Source organism: Nannospalax galili, unplaced genomic scaffold (genome assembly GCF_000622305.1).
Source record: "Nannospalax galili isolate Female #2095 unplaced genomic scaffold, S.galili_v1.0 scaffold529, whole genome shotgun sequence".
NCBI lineage: Eukaryota > Metazoa > Chordata > Mammalia > Rodentia > Spalacidae > Nannospalax > Nannospalax galili.
The window spans coordinates 535,990-553,935 of record NW_008360309.1 but is presented as its reverse complement, the minus strand read 5'-3'; the positions used below and the strand labels follow the sequence as shown (position 1 = coordinate 553,935).

The window sequence follows — 17,946 nt, the reverse complement described above, 5'->3', positions numbered from 1 at the left end:
TTGGCCCTGAGTTCCGTGGTGACAGGGTTTCTAGGTGAACTGGCAGGTGGAGAAAACAAGCTGAAGGAAGCAGAGAGGAAGTGCTGAGGCTGGGGACTTGTTTAGTGTGGGTTACTTCCCACACGTGTGAGTTCCTCGGCTCCACCTATTGCTAATAAAAGTGCAGTGTGCTCCCGTTTACCTAAGGAAATGTGCGTATGTTTGCTCTGTATAGTTTTTTTTTTTTTTTTTTTTGGGTCTTTTTGAGACAGAGTCTCCCTGTAGCCCAGCTGTCCTGGAGTCACTACGCAGACCAGGCTGGCCTTGAACTCACAGAGATCTGCCTGTCTCTGCCTCCCCAGTGCTGGGATTAAAGGCGTGCACCACCATGCCTGGCTGCTCTGTATAGTTTTAAAACATTGATTGTGTATGTGAATGCACTGTATGTGTACACCAGAACATGTGTGGAAGTTAGAGGATCCCTTGGGAATTGTTTTCCTCCTTGTACCTTTATGTGAGCTGTTTAGGGGTTGAGCTTGGGTCATTAGGTATGCACAGCAAGTGATTTTACCTGCTGAGCCATGTTACTGGCCCTCTTTATCAATTTTGAGGAGCTAAGGAGGGATCCCAGGACCTTGCACACGATACCCAAGTACTCTGCTGATGAATTGTATTCTCAGCCTCAAACTTAAAATTTTAAAAGCTGGTTATAGGAGTCACATTTTGGTTTCAGGGTAAAAGTGCCCTCGTTATTCCTGTTAGATATTGTCTTGTCAGAGAAAACAAGGCTGTAAGAAGCAAAATTTCCAACACAAAAAATATAAGTATAAACTCACACAACTTGAGTAAAACATAGATAGCATTGAATTCTGAATCCACATCGGGAATGTGTTTACTGTGAAACACTATGTAGGAGTGTGTTGGAAGGGTCCATAGGGCAGGTGAGGCAGGTGATTTTGAACCAGAATAAGTCCCAGAGTTAGATATATTAGAGTTCATGGTTATATGCTGGGTCTCGACTGAGTGGTAGAGTGCTGGCCTAGCATGTGTGAAGACCCAGGTTCATCACAATAAAAACAAGAAGCAGAACCAAAGTGTATATGGTGAGCCAGGCACCGGATCACAACTCCTTGGAAGGCTGAGACTGGAAACTACTTGGGCCCAGGAGTTGAGGCCAGCCTGGGCAATAAAGTAAGATCCTGTCTCTAAAAGAGTAAAATTCTGGGGCTGGAGAAATGGCTCAGTGGTTAAGAACACTGGCCGTTCTTGCAGACTACCTGGGTTCGAATCCCAGAACCCACATGGCAGCTAACAACTGTCCTAAACTCCAGTCCCAGGGGATCCAACAGCCTCTTCTGTCCTCCTTGGGCATTGCACGACACAGGTGCACTTACCTACATGCAGGCAATCCACTCATATCCATTAAAAAAAAAAGTAAAATTCTGCTGGGCATGGTGGTGCACGCCTTTAATTGCAGGTGGATCTCTGTGAGTTCGAGGCCAGCTGGGGCTACAGGGAGACCCTGTCTCAAAAAGACGAAAAAAAAAAGTTTTGGTGCTCAAAGGAAATAGACTGTCCAGTTCCCTTCAGAGGATGTTGGGGAACCAGCATGGTTTCATAGGTGCAGGAGAGGAAGGCAGCATATGTCCTGCTTCTCTAGACTGAACTCTGGAGCGCCACCGTGGAGGGGCAAAGCTATCAGCACAGCCTATAGAACCTGTGCCCTGGTGGGCCAGTCCTTTTCTTTTAGGCGACAGAACTTTTCCGTGTGGACCAGACTGTTCTCAAACTAATGATCCTCTGGCCTCCACTTCCTGAGTGCTGGGGTGACAGGTGTGTGGTGTGTCTCCACACCAGCTTGTGGGGAAGCGTGCATGCACACATAATCCATAATGGTGTATTGGAGGAAGTAAACTTTTCATTTTAATTAAGTAGCTTCAGTGGCCAACACACCTTTTGACATATTCTTGCTAATAAATATGAACATAATAGTACTGGAAGTTTATACTTTTGCATACACAGAATGAATTGGAGGGGTTTAGACAGTGTGCCCAGGGAGGGCATCATGAGCTTCCAGAGTAATGTGCATTGGCCACTCTCAAGGGCTAGTTTACAGGAAATAGGGGGCATGCCAGGTTAACTACAGGGATGCCACTCACAAAACCCAACTCTGGGAAACACAATTTATGACCTAATTTATAGAGGGGTGGGGGTGGCCCATGGATCTCTAGCAGATATTGAGGGGTGGCTGCTGGATGGCTGAAGGTGCCACTAAGGGCATAGTCAAAGTGTTGGTTTCACGCAGGCCATTGCAGCAGGCATGGAAGATGCAAGGCCAGGGGCCTTGGTGGTGAACATGTGCTGTCAGTTGTACTGGCTTTACTACTTTGTGAGTGTGCTTAAATTTTCCATAAAAAAAAAGTTGAGATCTAGCCAGCACTCAGGAGGAAGACTCTGAACTTATTTTCCTACCTCTGTCTTCCAACTGCTAGGATTATATGCCCCAGTTTGTGTGGTGCTGTGCATAGAACCCAGAGCTTCATGTGTGCTAGGCAAGCATTATACCAACTGAGACTCAGACCCAGTTTTTTTTTTTTTGTCTTTTTTTGAGACAGGGTCTCCTTGTAGCCCCAGCCATCCTGGAACTCACTATGTAGACCAGGCTGGCCTCGAATGCACAAAGATCCGCCTGCCTCTGCCTCCCAAGTGCTGGGATTAAAGGCGTGTGCCACCAAGCTTGGCTAGACCCAGTTTTTAAAAAGATTTATTTATTTATGTATATCTGCGTGAGTATATGCCCATATGAGTGCAGGCATCTCTGGAGGACTGAAGAGGGTATTGGATACCTTGGAGCTGGAGTTACAAGAGGTTGTTAGCTGCCATGTGGATGCTGGGAACCAAACCTGGGTCCTCTGCAAAAAACAGCCAGTGCTATCTATCCAGTTCCCTTATCAGCCAATCCTGTACCTTCGGAGAAATGCCTTTTCAAGTCTTTGCCCCATTTTTGAATTGGCGTGTCTTTTTGTTATAAGAATTCTTTCTGGGGTGAGGGGGTGGCTGCTGGGAACCCAGGCATTTGGCATAGTAGGTATGTGTTCCCCTGACTATCCCCGCTAGCTGTAAGACTTCATTTTCTGTAAGATGTTTTGGACACTAGACTCTGCTCAGGTGAAGATTTGCTCACTTCTCCCAGCATTTGTGTGTGTTTGTCACTGTATTGATAGTAATTTTTTTTTTTTTTCGGTCTTTTCGATACAGGGTCTTCCTGTAGCCCTAGCTGGCCTGGATTCGCTATGGAGACCAGGCTAGCCTCAAACTCAGAGATCCTCCTGCCTCTGCCTCCCGAGTGCTGGGATTAAAGGCATGCACCACCACGCCTGGCCTTGATGGTAATTTTTGATGTACACAAAAGTTTAATTTTGATGCAGTCTGAATTGTGTGTGTGTGTATGTGTATGTCCGTCGGTGTGTCCCCGTCCACGTGTCCATCTCTATACATTCATATTTGTGTGGGTACATCTGTACCTAGATGCCAGAGAACAACGTTGGATGTCCTTAAATGCCATCCACCTTGTTTTTGTTGTTTAAAGATTTTTTAAATTTATATGTATATGGGGCAAAGGGGGGTGGTGGACAAGGGTGGGCAGGATATGTGCGTATGGATGCAGGCACCTGTGGAGGCCAGAAGAGGCCATGGGATCTTCTGGAGCTGGAGTTGGATTCGGATCCTCTGCAGGAGAGCAGTATGTGGTCTCAACAGCTGAGCTACCTCTCCAGCCCCCATCTTGTTTATGCGACAGGCTTTTAGTGGTCTATAACTCATCAAGCAGGCTAGGCTGGCTCTAGCTAGCTCAAGGACCCAACTTTCTGCCTCCCCCAGTACTGGTATTGGAGTTGTACCACCACACTTAAGTATTTATTTTATTATTTTTGAGACAGGGTCTTCCTGCAGCCCCAGCTGGCCTGGAACTTTCCATGTAGACCAGGCTGGCCTCGATCTCACAGAGAGCTGCCTGCTTCTGCTTCCTGAGTGCTGGGACTAAATATGTGTGCCACCACGCCCAGCCATACCTGGGATAGAACTCAATATGCCTGCAAAGCAGGCACTTCTCCCCAGTCCTAAATTATCCTTTTTATTGCTTCTATACTATGTTTTTGATATGTTAAGAACCTATTACCAAATCCAAGGCCATGCAATTTTACTCTTGTGTTTTCTTATAGGAGTTCTATAGATTTAGGTCTTTGAGTCGTTTTGAATTGCTTTTGTTCTTTTGGAGACAGGGTCTCTAACCCTGGTTGGACTTGAAGTCATGGCAATCCTCTCTCCTCAGCCTCCCAAGTGTTGGGGTTATAGAAGTGGGCCACCATGTCTGGCAAGGTTTAGTTTTTCTTTTTTCTTTCTTTTTTTTAATATTTTATTTTTATTTTATGTGTATGCATGTATTGCCTGCATGTAGGTAAGTGCACCCTTGTCATGCAATGCCTGCGGAGGACAGAAGAGGCTGTCGGATCCCCTGGGACTGGAGTTACGGACAGTTGTTAGTCGCCATGTGGGTGCTGGGATTTGAACCTGGGTCTTCTGCAAGAACAGCCATTGTTCTTAACTGCTGAGCCATCTCTCCAGCCCCCAAGGTTTGGTTTTTCAAGAAGTCTTGCTCTGCTGTCCAGGTTGCTTGTGGAGAGCAAGGCTGAGCAAGTGCCACTGTGCCTACTGGCCTCTGTTTGCTTTTGATCATTATCTTCCATCTTGGCCTGAAGATATTCTGGCTTAGTTGGCCAGGAGGGGAATGAGGGTGAATGCAAGATTTCTTAAAGTTCTTTTTCTAATCTCTTGAGCAAATGTGTATCTAGTGCCTATTTAGTGTCAGGCATTGTGCCTTCATTCGGCCCTGTTGCCCTCAGCAAAGGTACCCCCTCCCTGGTTTTCTGGTGAAGGATGAGTGTATACAGATGAGTGAAGTATCAGCTGAGACCTGGGGGAAGAGCCAGGGCAATCAGCAGAGGTGCAGAGCTCTGAGGTTGCCCAGCCTTCCCACTGTAGTACTGGGGTGTGGAGCACAGTGGAGTGGCTGGAGACCATCAGAGGCTGCAAGCTTTGTGGCCAAGGCCAGGAGCCTTGCTTCTATCTTGCTGAGTAGCATGATTTGATGGAAGGATTCATTCGATACTTCTCCTGTGGGCCAGAGGTGGCTGCATGTGTAGGTGTGCATGCTGGGGGAGCTCTCTGCCCAGTGGCAGGAGGGTGGCAGAGGGTCCTGACATAGCTTTTCAAGCTGTCCATTTGGTTCCAGAACTGTCTGTTATGGGCTGCAGAACCTGGCTTTAATCTTAGAAAGGGGCTTCAAAGGCTCCACCTTCCTGTACTGCCTGCGATGGGGAGTGTGGCAGAAGAGCTTAGGGGAGCAGCTGTACCCTGACATTGGGTACCTCTGTGAAAGGGGCACACTCTGGTCACTCACTTTTTTGGGGGGGGGGTCCTTTTGCGAGGTCTCCCTGTAGCCCCAGCTGGCCTGGAACTCACTGTAAATCAGGCTGGCCTCAAACTCACAGAGATCCACCTACCTCTGCCTTCCGAGTGCTAGGATTAAAGGCATGTGCCACCATGCCCAGCTCTGGTCACTCACTTTTCACTCAGTGTGTCCTTGGGAGAGTTTCTTCCTGTTCCTTTGGGAATTTCCTGTTCAAAACTTCCTGTTGTTTGAAGGTATCAGCTTGGATGGAGGGCCAGGCTGGGCCTTGTGTCAGTATGGTCCTGGAAGGGTTAAAGGCTCCCATTTTATCATTTGAACATCACAGATAACATGAACAGGCTGGAAAGGAACAGAACTGGTATGGGCTGCTAGTCCTCACAGTGACACCCTAAAGCCTGGCTTGGGGTCACCACAGAGTATCTCAGCTTCCTGGTGCACGTGTGCCAGTGCTGGCATAGGACAAGCCCAAGGAGGTCAGGTGCTCATGGGGGCAATGACTTGCCTGAACCAGAAAGGCACTCTGGGGGACCACGCCCTCCTTGCCATTTGTAGATAATCATTCCCTGCCTCCCTCCCTTGGGGCTGTGATTAGGTCAGGTACACATTTCCTGTGTTCTGGCCCTACTTGAAGATAGAAGAGAGCTGAGAGGCTGGTGCTGGCCCACGTGCAGAGTTGGGTATGTGATCCCAAGCTAGGATTTGTTCATGTCACTATGAGGACTAGCAGGCTCACTCCTTGCTGAAGTGAACAGTGAATGGGCCTGGTGAAGCCTCGGGCTAGGCTGGTGTGTGGAGCTGTTCCTTCTCAGATTTGCAGCGTTCCACTAGGTCTGGGGAGGCTGTAGCATTGCCCAGTGCTGTTTTTGCCTGGGCAGAATGTGTCTCCAGTTTCTTCATTGGGGTCTGGGGACCTGGCTTTCCCAGGTGTTACCCCTCATGTTGCTGTGGCTTGGTGCACCATGGTAGGGTGGCTTCTGTAGCCTCTGAGGTAGCTCTTCTGTTCGCCTAGAGATTACTTGTCTCCCAAACTGCTTTGTTAAATAAACAGTGCCATCCTCTACCATGGAATTTGACTTCCTTTTTAGAGCGCTGAGGAGGGAGTTGTCTGTCCTGTGAGGTTCAGTTCTCTTCAGGCATCATGTACTTGGTTCCCCATCCCTCTCTTGCCACCTTTGGAGTCAAGTTACAGCTGACGGCCTCTCCCACAGGACAGAAGCACCTGAAGCTTCTGTGTCTCTTATTTATTTTTTTTTTATAATCCATCCTCCTGATGGTTGTGTTGTCCTCAATATCGAGTGGAAGGCTCAGAAGACCCATGTTCAGTCCCCAAGTCCTGGAGCCCTAATGTGGACTAGATAGGGTGCCACCAGGTTTGCATTGCTGTGTTCCCCAGTTACATTTGGGGAGTGCAGCAGAGCTGACTATACACCCAGGGACTTCCTTCTGGGACCTCTTATCTTCCCCTCAGGACTGATCCCCTCAGGTGTTGGGGTGTATCCTAGTTTGTTTTTTCATTGCTGTAAAAAAACACTGATCACTACCAACTTGGGGAGGAAAAGGCTTATTCATCTTACATCTCCCAGGTCACAGTTCATCAGGGAGCCCAAGGTAGGAATTCAGGGCAGGAACCTGGAACCTGGAGGCAGGAGCTGGAGCACAGGCCATGGAGGAATGCTGCTTACTGGCTTGCTCCCCTGGCCCCTGCTCATCCTGCTTTCTTATGCAACACAGGTCTACCTGCCTAGGGATGGTACCACCTACAGTGGGCTGGGCTCTCCCATGTCACTCATCAAGAAGATGCCCCATAGACATGGCCACAGGCCAGTCCAATAGAGGAAATTCCCCAATTGAGGCTCCCTCAACCCGGGTGTGTCAAGTTGACACTAAAGCTATCACAATTGACCCTTGTCAACTTGACACACCAACAGGTCACTATTAAACCACAACCTTCCCAATTTCTGTCCCCAAGATATGATGTTAATATCACAACATAAGACAGTACAACCTTAAAAGGCCCATATTCCTTAAAAAAATTCAAACACTTAAAAAGTCCATAGTCTCAAAAGTCTCTTAAACTTTGGGTGGGCTTCTATAAAATCCAAAACAAGTATTGTCTTATTTTAAAGGGAAGAATCGGGCACACCTAAGCAGAACCAAAGTCCAGCAAAGTAGCTCAAGGCTGAACATCTGGGATTCACTCACAATCTTCTGGGCTCCAAAGGGTTCTGGCAGCTCCATTTCTGAGTCTACTGTCCACCGCATACACAGCTCTTCTCACAGACCCAGGCCAGCTCCATGCCATACCTACTGCTGTCTTTGGTAGTTGTCCCATGGTACTGGCATCCCCAGAAAGCTGGGATCTCCACTGAAACTGAAGCTGCTCTTTCACCTATGGCTTTTCCTGGCCTCTCAGAGTGCTAAGCCTCAGTTGCTCTCTGACCCCTTGAGGCTTTCAACACCAGAACCATTCACGAGACTGTTACACATTACCAAGTCCTGCTTCCAGCTTGAGATAGAAGCTCAGGCCCCTGTGTTCCGATCCTGAGGAAATGCCTCCCAGAAGATTTCACCATAGTGATGCTGGTCTCTTGTTACTTACAGCAGATTTTTCAGCCCCAGCTAACCAGCATCAATTGTCCCAGTAAAGCAAAGGTTTTACTTCAGGTTCTGTCTCAATCACTGCTGATTCTTCAGCCCCAGCTGACCAAAACCCGCAGAATCTCAATTCAAAATATCACACAAACAGCCTTGATAGTCTTTGCTTCCCTTTATTGTTCACAACTCTTTCAGCATAACTGTTCCAAGCTCCACAGCAACAAACTCTAAGTAGTCAAACGCTTTTCCAGCCCAAAGTTCCAAACGCTTTCACAGTCCTCCAATGTCAGGTCTGTTACAGCAGTGCTCTACTCTCTGGTACCAATTTCTGTATTAGTCACTTTAATGTAGCTGTGATAGAAACACCCAAGCAATTTATAGAAGGAAGAGTTTATTTGAGCTTGCGGTTCCAGGGGAATTACAGTCCGTCATGGTGGCCAGAGATGCCTGAAGCAGAAGCTAAGCTCTACGTCTTCAAGCAGGCACAGGAAACGAGAGCTACTGGAGATCTGGCAAGGCTTAAGAACTCTCCAAGCCCACCCCCAGTGATGTTCTTCCTCCAGGATAGCCACACCTTCTAAGACCTCCCAAAACAGTGCCATCATCTGGGGACAAAGTGTCCAAATACTTGGAGCCTATGGGGGACATTTTCATTCAAACCACCACATTCCACCCCCTGGCCCCTATAGACTCATGACCATATAAAATGCAAAATGCATTTAGTCCAACTTTAAAAGTCCCCATAGTCATTATCAGTCTCAATACTATTCAAAAGTCAACAGTCCAAAGTCTCTTCTGAGACTCAAGTAAGTATCTTAACTGTAAACCCCTCTAAAAGCAAAAGACAAATTATATACTCCCAACATACAGTGGAAGTGAGTACACATTAACACTCCAAAAGGGAGGAATGGAGGCATTGTAAGGAAATACCAGACCAAAACAAGACCTAAAACCAGTGGGGCAAACACCAAATCCAGTAGCTTCACGACCAGCTTCTGGGACTTTACTTCCAAAGGGCTTAGATGGCTCAGCTTCTCTAGCTTTGCTTCATGCAACACACATCTCTCTTGTGATGGTACTACTCCCTGTATGCAGGTGGTCTTGGCAGATGCCTCACAGCTCTGACATCACGAACATCTTCTTGAGGTCTCCATTGCCAACCAGGCTTCACCTTCTCAGCTTCTTGCAGTGGCTTATCAGGGATTTCTCTATGCAGGAGAACCCCTGCTGCATGCTGCCAGACCTCTGAGGCTCTCTGAAACCATGGAGGAAGAGCTGATGACCCTTTACTCTTACATCTTTCATGCCTCTAAAGCCAGCACCAGGTGAACAACACTGCCAAGTTTGACTGCAAGTTTGGGATGGACTCCACCCTGCTTTATCCATTTTAGAAGCTTTTCTCCTCAGTGGTCCCTTCAGCATTTTCCTTTCACAAGTTGGAGGCTTAACTGGGTGTGGTCTTTTCCCTGGAGGCACTCTCTCCATTGTTTAAGTTTGAATCTCTAGGTCCCTCCTTAATCACTTTAATCTCCTTAATGACTTTAATCTTCTTTTCAGAGGGATCCTCTCCTACACGGGAGAAGGCTCCAACATTTATCTTCCTAGTACTATTTTTCAATCCAAACTGTATTATTATTATTATTTTTTTTTTTTTCGTCTTTTTGAGACAGGGTCTCCCTGTAGCCCCAGCTGTCCTGGAACCCACTATGTAGACCAGACTGGCCTTGAACTCAACAGAGATCCGCCTGCCTCTGCCTCCCACGTGCTGGGATCAAAGGTGTTAGGCCACTACGCCTGGCCCAAACCAGTATTTCTTTCTGCCCCATTTGCTCTCTTTCACTGTAGAGCTGCATAATATTCACCATTAATAGCCATGCCACCATTTCTACATTAAGCTGTCTTGAAATTTCTTCAGCTAGAAAAATTATTGCTTTTCAGCTTAGCCTCAGCCAAGCTTTTTGGTTGAGGGCAGACTCCAGCCAGACTCTCTGCCAAAATATCCCAAGTGCTGCTTAAGTCCTTATTTCCCTCTGGAACTACATTGTTCTCAGCACTGCTTCCTTCCAGGCACCTACTAGAATGGCTTGTTAAGCTGCGCTTACAGCAGTCAACTGCTTTTCTAGCCCAACCTTCTAAAGTCTTGAACATTTCTTCAAAACCCCGCATGGCAGGTTCTTCACAGCCAACAGCAGCCTACTCTCATCTGCCCCTGGAGTGGGAGCCAGGGTGGATCCTCATCCTCCTGGATGCCCCAGGGCCTGGTAAACCATCAGGATTTTCCTAGCACATGGCCCCTCCAGCAGGAAACATGTCCTGGTTCCCAGGTATTCCATGCCCTGTAGTTCCATCCTGCTTCCATAGGGCTGTAGACCTTTGGCCATAGTGTGCTCAGGTCCTACTATCCACTCTGTCCTCAAGGGGCGTCTCTGGGCTCCCAGCTGGGCTTGTGTCTACCAGCCCCTGGGCCTCTAAGCTCTCCCCTGGTGGCATTGGCTAAGCTCCACCAGTGCTGAGGAAGCCCTACTTCGAGGAACTGGACTGGTTTCATTCTAGGCAGCAGTCATGTTTATGGTACCTCACTTCTCAGAGGCCCAGTTGCTGGGAGAGCTCCAAGTGTGTGTGGTCTTTTAGGACAGACTGAGGTCCATTTTGCAGCTCTCTTGACTATGATCAACTTTTCAGAGACCTTACCCTTGGGGCCTGTGCTAGTGAGGGGTGCAGGTTTGTGAAGGAGTTGAGTTTGCTGGTTTCAGGGCTTTTCTGAAGCCTCCCGTCCCTGGTCAGGTCCTCTGGGTGTGTTTGGGAGAGTAGGCCTATCACACACAGTTGGTACTATGCTGGTATTGTCCTTGGCCGTGTGCAGTTTTGTGTGGGAGAAAGAAACACTAGATTGAATGGCCTGCAGGCTGGACCTATCTTAGTAAATAGAGTTTTATTAGAACACAGCCATGCCCATAGGACCCCAGGCTTGAGTCCTCCTGCAGATACCACTTGACCCCCAGACACCAGAAATACTGACTTCTCCCCTTGTATTGGGGGAATCCAGAAAATGTTCTCAGCAGAACAGCACCTACAGGTACACAGAGCAAAATGCCACCCATGCCTATGCCTATCCTCTCCTGGGGTTCTATTTCCCACCATGCCATGGCAAGTCAAGGTCTCCCCAATGCAAGAGAGTCAGGTTCTCTGTGATACAGGTTTAGGGTTAGTTGTCATCCACATATCATGTTAATTGGATTGCTGTTTCTGTGGATCAAATGAAGTTCTGACTTTGACTTCCTATAAGCTTCAGTGTTTTATTTAAAAAAAAAAAAAATGTTGGGGCTGGGAGTGGTGGCGCATGCCTCTGGTCCCAACACTTGGGAGGCAGAGGCAGGCGGATCTCTGTGAGTTCAAGGCCAGCCTGGTCTACATAGTGAGTTCCAGGACAGCTGGGGCTACAGGGAGACCCTGTCTCAAAAAGACACACAAAAAAAATTTGGGGGTGTGTATGTGGGGTCTTTTTCAGGCAAGGTCTCCCCATAACCTGAGCTGGCTCTGAATTCCCTGTGGAGAGCAAGCCTGCCTCTTCTCACACAGAGGTTCGCTTGCCTCTGCCTCCTGGGTGCCCTAGTTAAATTTTGTTGTTTTGTTTCTGTTTGAGACAGCTGGCCTCCATGTTTTCCATCTACCTCTGTCTCCTGAGTGGTGTTGGGATTAAAGGTGTGTATCTGGCAGGCCCTGTGTCTTTACTGCCTGATTCCACATTCTGAGCGTATTAGAACACTAAAGCTTGTGGTTGCATCAATCATGACACTTGGTGAAGTTGGGGTGCCTTAGTGCTCTGTGTGCGCTAGTGGAACACAATCAAGCTGTCCAGCCTGATGTGTACTCCCTCTTGAGTTGTTCCAGGACCTCTGGAACCTATAGTTTTGTCTCTGTGTTAACACCAGAGGAACCACTGAGTGCTTGGATGGGGTCAAGAGGCTGTCAGCCCCTAACCCAGAGGAACCCATGTGTATCTCATGTGTATGGGCTTTTGCCAAGCTAGTGACATATCAAGGATAACATGGAAGAGCAGGTATGTCCTCAGCCACCGTGATCGTCTTCTGGTGCTGGGGTCTCCCCTGACCTGACTACCCCGTGGCTTCTTGCCTGTGGCCTTTTCTTTGAAGCCCTGAACAGGCCAAGCCTTTGTTCTGTTCAGAATTCCACCCTCTGGGCCTTGGGTATACAGTAGGATGCTTACCTGTCACTTGGGCCCCTTGTGTGTTTCTCACTCCAGATGAAGAGATGTACTGTAACTGACTATTGCATTTTTTGGACCATGCAGTGGAGTGTGGAGCTTACTGCTGCAGGCCACTGGTTAATATCAGGGCTAGGAAAAGATGGGCACTCTGCTTCCAGGTCCAGCTAGAGTTGGAGGGGGACACACCTATCCTAATATTGTGAGGCTTTCGGCATGTCGCAGTCTTAGCATGTGTGAGGTAAGGGCCAGTGTGTCCCTCCCACTGTTGCTCATGCTAAGAATACCCTGTAGGAGAGGTTCTGGTCTCAGTGTCTTCTCTGCCTGTGGTCTTTGAAGGCTCGGGGCAGCTGGGCCTTCCTGGTCTCAGAGAAACATCTGCATTTCTGGTGGATCTTTAGCATTACCAATGAGATTCATAATCAGCTTTGGGCCACCAACAGTCGGCTGAAGAAACCTTAACCGAGGCCCCATCCTGACCTAGGCCTCCCTGCTTAGGACATGGTCATGGGTCTTTCTGACCTCTCTCCTTGGGCCTTCCAGAACATATGGAGGTTTTCATTACATTTTATTTCATCCACGCACTCATTCATTTATTCATTGATGTATGGATGAGCATTTGTCACAGCACACATGGGCAATAAAAAAAATTACTGATCTGTAACCACTGTTAAAGAAGTCAAGAGGTCTCTGAGTTTGAGGACAGCAGGGGCTACATTTTCAAAAAAAAAAAAAAAAAAAAAAAGTCAAATGTCACAAGGGCCCAGTACCACTGACAGTGTAATTCCTCCTGAATCTGCCCTTGAGGGATGGCTTCTGTTCAAGTGGCAGTTTTTCAGTTTTGATTTGATTTGATTTGATTTAAATCTTTTTGAGACAGGGTCTTCCTGTATTCCTAGCTGGCCTGGAACTTGCTTTGTAGACCAGCCTGGCCTCGAATTCACAGAGATCCACCTGCCTCTGTCTCCCAAATGTTGGGTTTAAAAGTCTGTGCCACCATTCCCCACTCTTGAATAATTTCTTTCAGTTGTGGTTTGTCCCGAGTCCCCCAGATAAACTTGCTTTTTTTGTCTTGATTTTGAGATAGAATATTAGTACATAATCCTGGCTGTCCTGGAATTTATTCTGTAATTCATACTGGTCTCAAACTCATGACAATCCTCCGGCCTTAGTCCTCCCAAGGGCTGGAATGATAGGTGTGTTCATCATATTATATAGTTGAAACAGTGCTCTGCTGGTGACCATTATTTAAACTCTGTGGACATACTTAGTACTTGGCAACTTGATTTTTCTCCTTTAAGCTGTTCTCAGCATCAGCACCACTCTCTCTTGTTTTTGAGACAGGATCTCCCTGTAGCCCCAGCTGGCCTAGAGCTCACTATGTAGACCAGGCTGGCTTCGATCACAGGGATTCACCTGCTTCTGCCTCCTGAGTGCTGGGATTAAAGGCATGTGCCACCATGCCTGGCTGTATTCCATGTCTTTTACATGTGCTGTTGGTGAGGTGGAGCTGGGGACACTGAGGCTCCAGCTATGTTCTCTACCTTGGCCCAGATCACATTTCTGTCTCAAGGTTAATTACATCTCTGTATTTTGCCTTATTGAGACTTGACATTATTTAAAAAGTTGAGATTTGGCACTTTAAGTCTGAGTTCCTTCCAGAATAAGTCCCAGGCACTCTGTCATTTGGATGTGTGTCAGTGGCTACATCCTATCCATGTAGGTTGGGGAATATGTTCTGCTTGGGAGAATTTCCACCTGTAATGGCTTAAGTGTCTTCTTTCTGAGTTGTCCCCAGGTGCTCTGGGCCTCAGAGACATCTCTTTGACCCCAGGTGGTGTGGGGGAGCTTACTCAGGTTGTGTTGCCTAGGCAGAATGAACACGGTTCTTAAGTTCCAGCCACAGATGAGGGTGGCCTGGTCACTAGGCTGAGGCTCTGCACTCTAGGGTTCCCAGTAGTAGGTGTAGAGCTGGCTAGCCAGATCTCTGTGCCTTGTGTTTGGGATTCATGTGATGCTTAGGCGATGGTGCCTAGACCCAGCCTTCAGTTGTATTGGCCTTGTCATTGTCTGACCAGGTGTGGGCTGCTTTATAAGGCCTGATTCCTTCCTGAAAGGAAGTGATGCCCCTTGCCACTGGTATAGCAGCTGCCCCCAAAGAGGGCTCCATGGTCTTATCCAACTGCAGTCATAACTTTCCTTCCCTGTTTCAGGAGTCCGTTCTTAGTTGCTTTGGCAAAACCAGATAAAACCAGAGCTTCCTCTCCCTTACATTGGTGCTTGGCTTCAGAGCATACCTAGCAGGGAAGGCTTGTGCTATGGGCTGGTGGTCCACTGCTTTGTGCCCTACCATCCCCAGGCCAGATAGTCCTTTAGAGCAAGTTGGACCCCTCTGTACTGTGTCCTGACTGCTCTACTTCCCCAGGCTCAGCATGTTCCTTGACACTGCTCCACACTACATCTGGACTGTCTCCAGATGATGACTGAGTTCTGATGCGCTCTTTTAACACTTGGCCCCTGCTTTTCTGGTTGCCCTGACCACTCAGCTCTGCCTTACATTCCCACAGTCCTGTCACCTGACCCCCTTGGCCATTTCAGTCCTTCCCCAGCTGTGCATTCCTGAGCACACAGTAATCCACAGCCCCTAGGACAACTGCTCCTATAGTGGAGGCCCAGGGAGCTGCCATTGGGTGAGAGGGTAGGAAGGGGAAGTTTTCAGTCTCCCTTCTCTCCAACCCACAGTGCTAAGATTCCCCAGGATACAAACATCAGCTGTCACTTCTAAGTACCTCACGCACTTCCTGCCAATCCCCTAAGTATTACTAGTAATATTGCTAGTCCACATTGAACCTTTGCAGTCAGAAGAGCACCAAAGTCTAAAACCTGTTGAGCACAGTTTCAGCATTGTCAAACTTTTCATTCAATTTTATGCATGCTCACCCAGGAAAGGGTAAGCAGATACTGCAGAATCAGAATAATTCTGACCCCAAGCACTTTAGATGGGCTACTGTCCTGTAGTATTTTAGTGTGGCAGAGTTGGACTCTGGCTTGTGCTGTGGACTTCACAGGAGATGCTCACTAGCCCACCATGCTTAGCCTGTGCTTAACCTTGGCCCTAGAATCCTCCTAGTCCCTGCTGCAGTAGTTAGTCTTTGGCAGTTGTCTTAGAGTTGGCTTCCTGCCTGAGGTTCTCCCTGCAGTTGCATTATGCGGCCTTTTATTGAAAGGAAACAGCCTCTAGGCAGGTGTTTCTGACTTTTGTACCGCCTCAGAGTCCTACTGTTGGTGTTCCACAAGGACTCAGTGACCCCTTTGTCCTGGGGCTGGTGGAGGCACTTGTGTGGGTCCCTCGCTGAGAGAACTCTGCTGCATCTCCAGCTACCCATCAACTAATAGGCCCCATTGGTGGTTACTGGGGTTTGCTGGGCTAGGCAGGCCCAGCCCTGGGTGTTGAGAAAGAGCAAGGAGGCTGCAGCTGTAGGTTTCCAGTCCTCTTTCTTGGTATCTGGATGACACTGGTGACCTCAATGCTGCCACCCTTAAAATGACCACTGTTTCCTTTTATTGCTGCCCTGTAGGCGGTGGCTAGTAGACTCCAGACTTTGAACAGCTCCTGAACAGCTCCTGAAGAGGCAGTAGTGACTGCTCTGCAGAGACAGCTTTCTTTCCCTCTCCTGTGGGAATTTTGAAACCTATCCTCATTTGTCAGTGGGCAGTTGAACCCTTTCCCCTGCCTCTTAGGATGCTTCCTAAGGTAGGCTGGTTACCATTTTGTGCTTGCAGTGAGGTGGCTACCAGCCCTAGTTCCCTGGGGGCTCTGGTCCTGCTGGTCTTGAGGGAGCCTCTCTTTACCACAGAATGCAAACTGGGTAATGGGCTGGGTTGTTCAACCTCAGGCCTTCCTCAAGGACACAGCTGTGGAGGAGACTTGCTCAGGTCCTAGGTGTAGAAGTCAGAGCCTGCTGGAGGTTCTGCATGGTGGCCTCCCCTCCAGCTTGCTTTTCCTTCTAGATGTGGGGAGGGCAAGCCCCCTGTCTGAGGCTGCCATGATAGATTCTAGCACACCCTGATGGGCTCCTGGGCACTATTTGAGGCCTGACAAGTTGCCACATGAAGGCCCTCTGGGGCTAGAAAGAGCAGCCCTCCAACCCCTGCTAGATCTTTGCTTTTTCTCTCCAACATGGAGAGACAGTGGGTTGAATGAGTTTATGAGAGATTGAGGTTGGAGGCTGCCCTGGGAAGCCCCACATAACTGAGCATAGGTATGGTGGGAGCCTTCTGCCAATCACAGACTCAAGGGCATTCTCCTCCCTCTCTGTCTTGCAGTAGGCACCAGGCCAGACCTAGAACTTCCCCCTTAGTAGGGCTAGAACATGATGCCCTGACTCCTCCACATGTCCTTCATGTCTGAGTTCCTAGGCTCCCTGTCTTTCCCCAGTCCAGGACTGGAAGTATGTGTACCTTGTCCTGGGCTTCTGCCAAGTTGGCTCTTCACCCCTGTTCTAGAACTCTAAGCAACTCTGCTTCATGCAGTACCTGCAATCATCCCTCCTACAATGGGGTTGGGTACTGACACCCCAGGGCAAGTGGCTTGTTTGCTTTCACAGGCAGACAAGACAGACATTGTCAGAAGGTCTGACAGGGTCTGTGGTAGGTGTGTTAGAGGAGGATCAAAGTCATAGAACCCCAGGGCTGAGAGGAACTCTGGGGGAAGTAGAGATGGGGCTGACTTGCTGGCTGAGGGTGGCTGGTGTAGAGCACATGGTAGTTGCAGGTTGGGATAGCAGGATGGTTGGGAGCAAATGGTCCCACTGATGTTTGGGATTGAATCCCATCCCCAACCCTGGCTGAGTCATGTTAGGGTCAAAGCATGGTGTCTGGGTGGTGCCACGGAGGAAGCTCTCAGGTCCTCACTCTTCTGAGATGGGACAGGGAGTGTCCTGGGCCTGTGAAGAGGGTGACAGGATATGGAAGGGCCCTAGTGGGGCCTCACTGACTTGTGGCTTGCCAGCTTTCTCCTTTAATCCATGTAAGGGCAGGTTGGTGGGGCCTGGGCTAGTGCTCACTTGTGAGTCAACTCCTTTAGAGGCATTCTGAGCTTGTGAACATGGGAATACATCCCCAATAACAGTGCTCCCAGACTCCCAGAATACAAAAGGTGCTCTGCCCAGGACAGGTCTTCCCCAGAGTATTTATTTGCCAGTGGGGAATCTGAGGCACTGGAAAGATGGTGCTCTGCCTTCAAGGATGCAGAACCAGAGGCTTTGGCACTGAGCCTGCTGCAGGTGGGAACTGATGTTCTCTGTAGGGCTATACTTGGTGGATGCCAGCTGTCCCTCAGAAATTCTGCTAGAGCTCAGCTATGGATTGATTTCTTTTTCTGTTCTTAGTGAGCTCTGGGGTTGGTTCTCTTAGACCCTGGCTCTCCCAAAGCTGGTATCCTGTCCTGCAGTGTTGAGGCCTGGACTCAGAGCGGCCCCTTTAAGAGAGCCCTCGTCCCAGACCCTGCTATGGAATGCCAGCGTTGTCCTGTCTCTGTGAGGGTTAACCACACTTCACTTCAGCTGTGTTGTCTGGAACCGGTTCAGACTGGTTTTCTGGAAAGTGCTTTGTCTCTCTGACTGAATCCTGGGAAGGGTCATGTGGAGCCCAGTGATGTCATGGGATCAAAAACTGA

At 48.6% G+C, this 17,946-nt stretch overlaps 1 protein-coding gene across 3 annotated transcripts in view; it reads left to right on the top strand.

Annotated features, from left to right (window-relative positions):
- Gatad2a (GATA zinc finger domain containing 2A) overlaps window positions 1-17,946 on the top strand; it is a 97,134-nt gene that overhangs the window by 50,889 nt on the left and 28,299 nt on the right. The gene's annotated exons all lie outside the window — the stretch shown is intronic.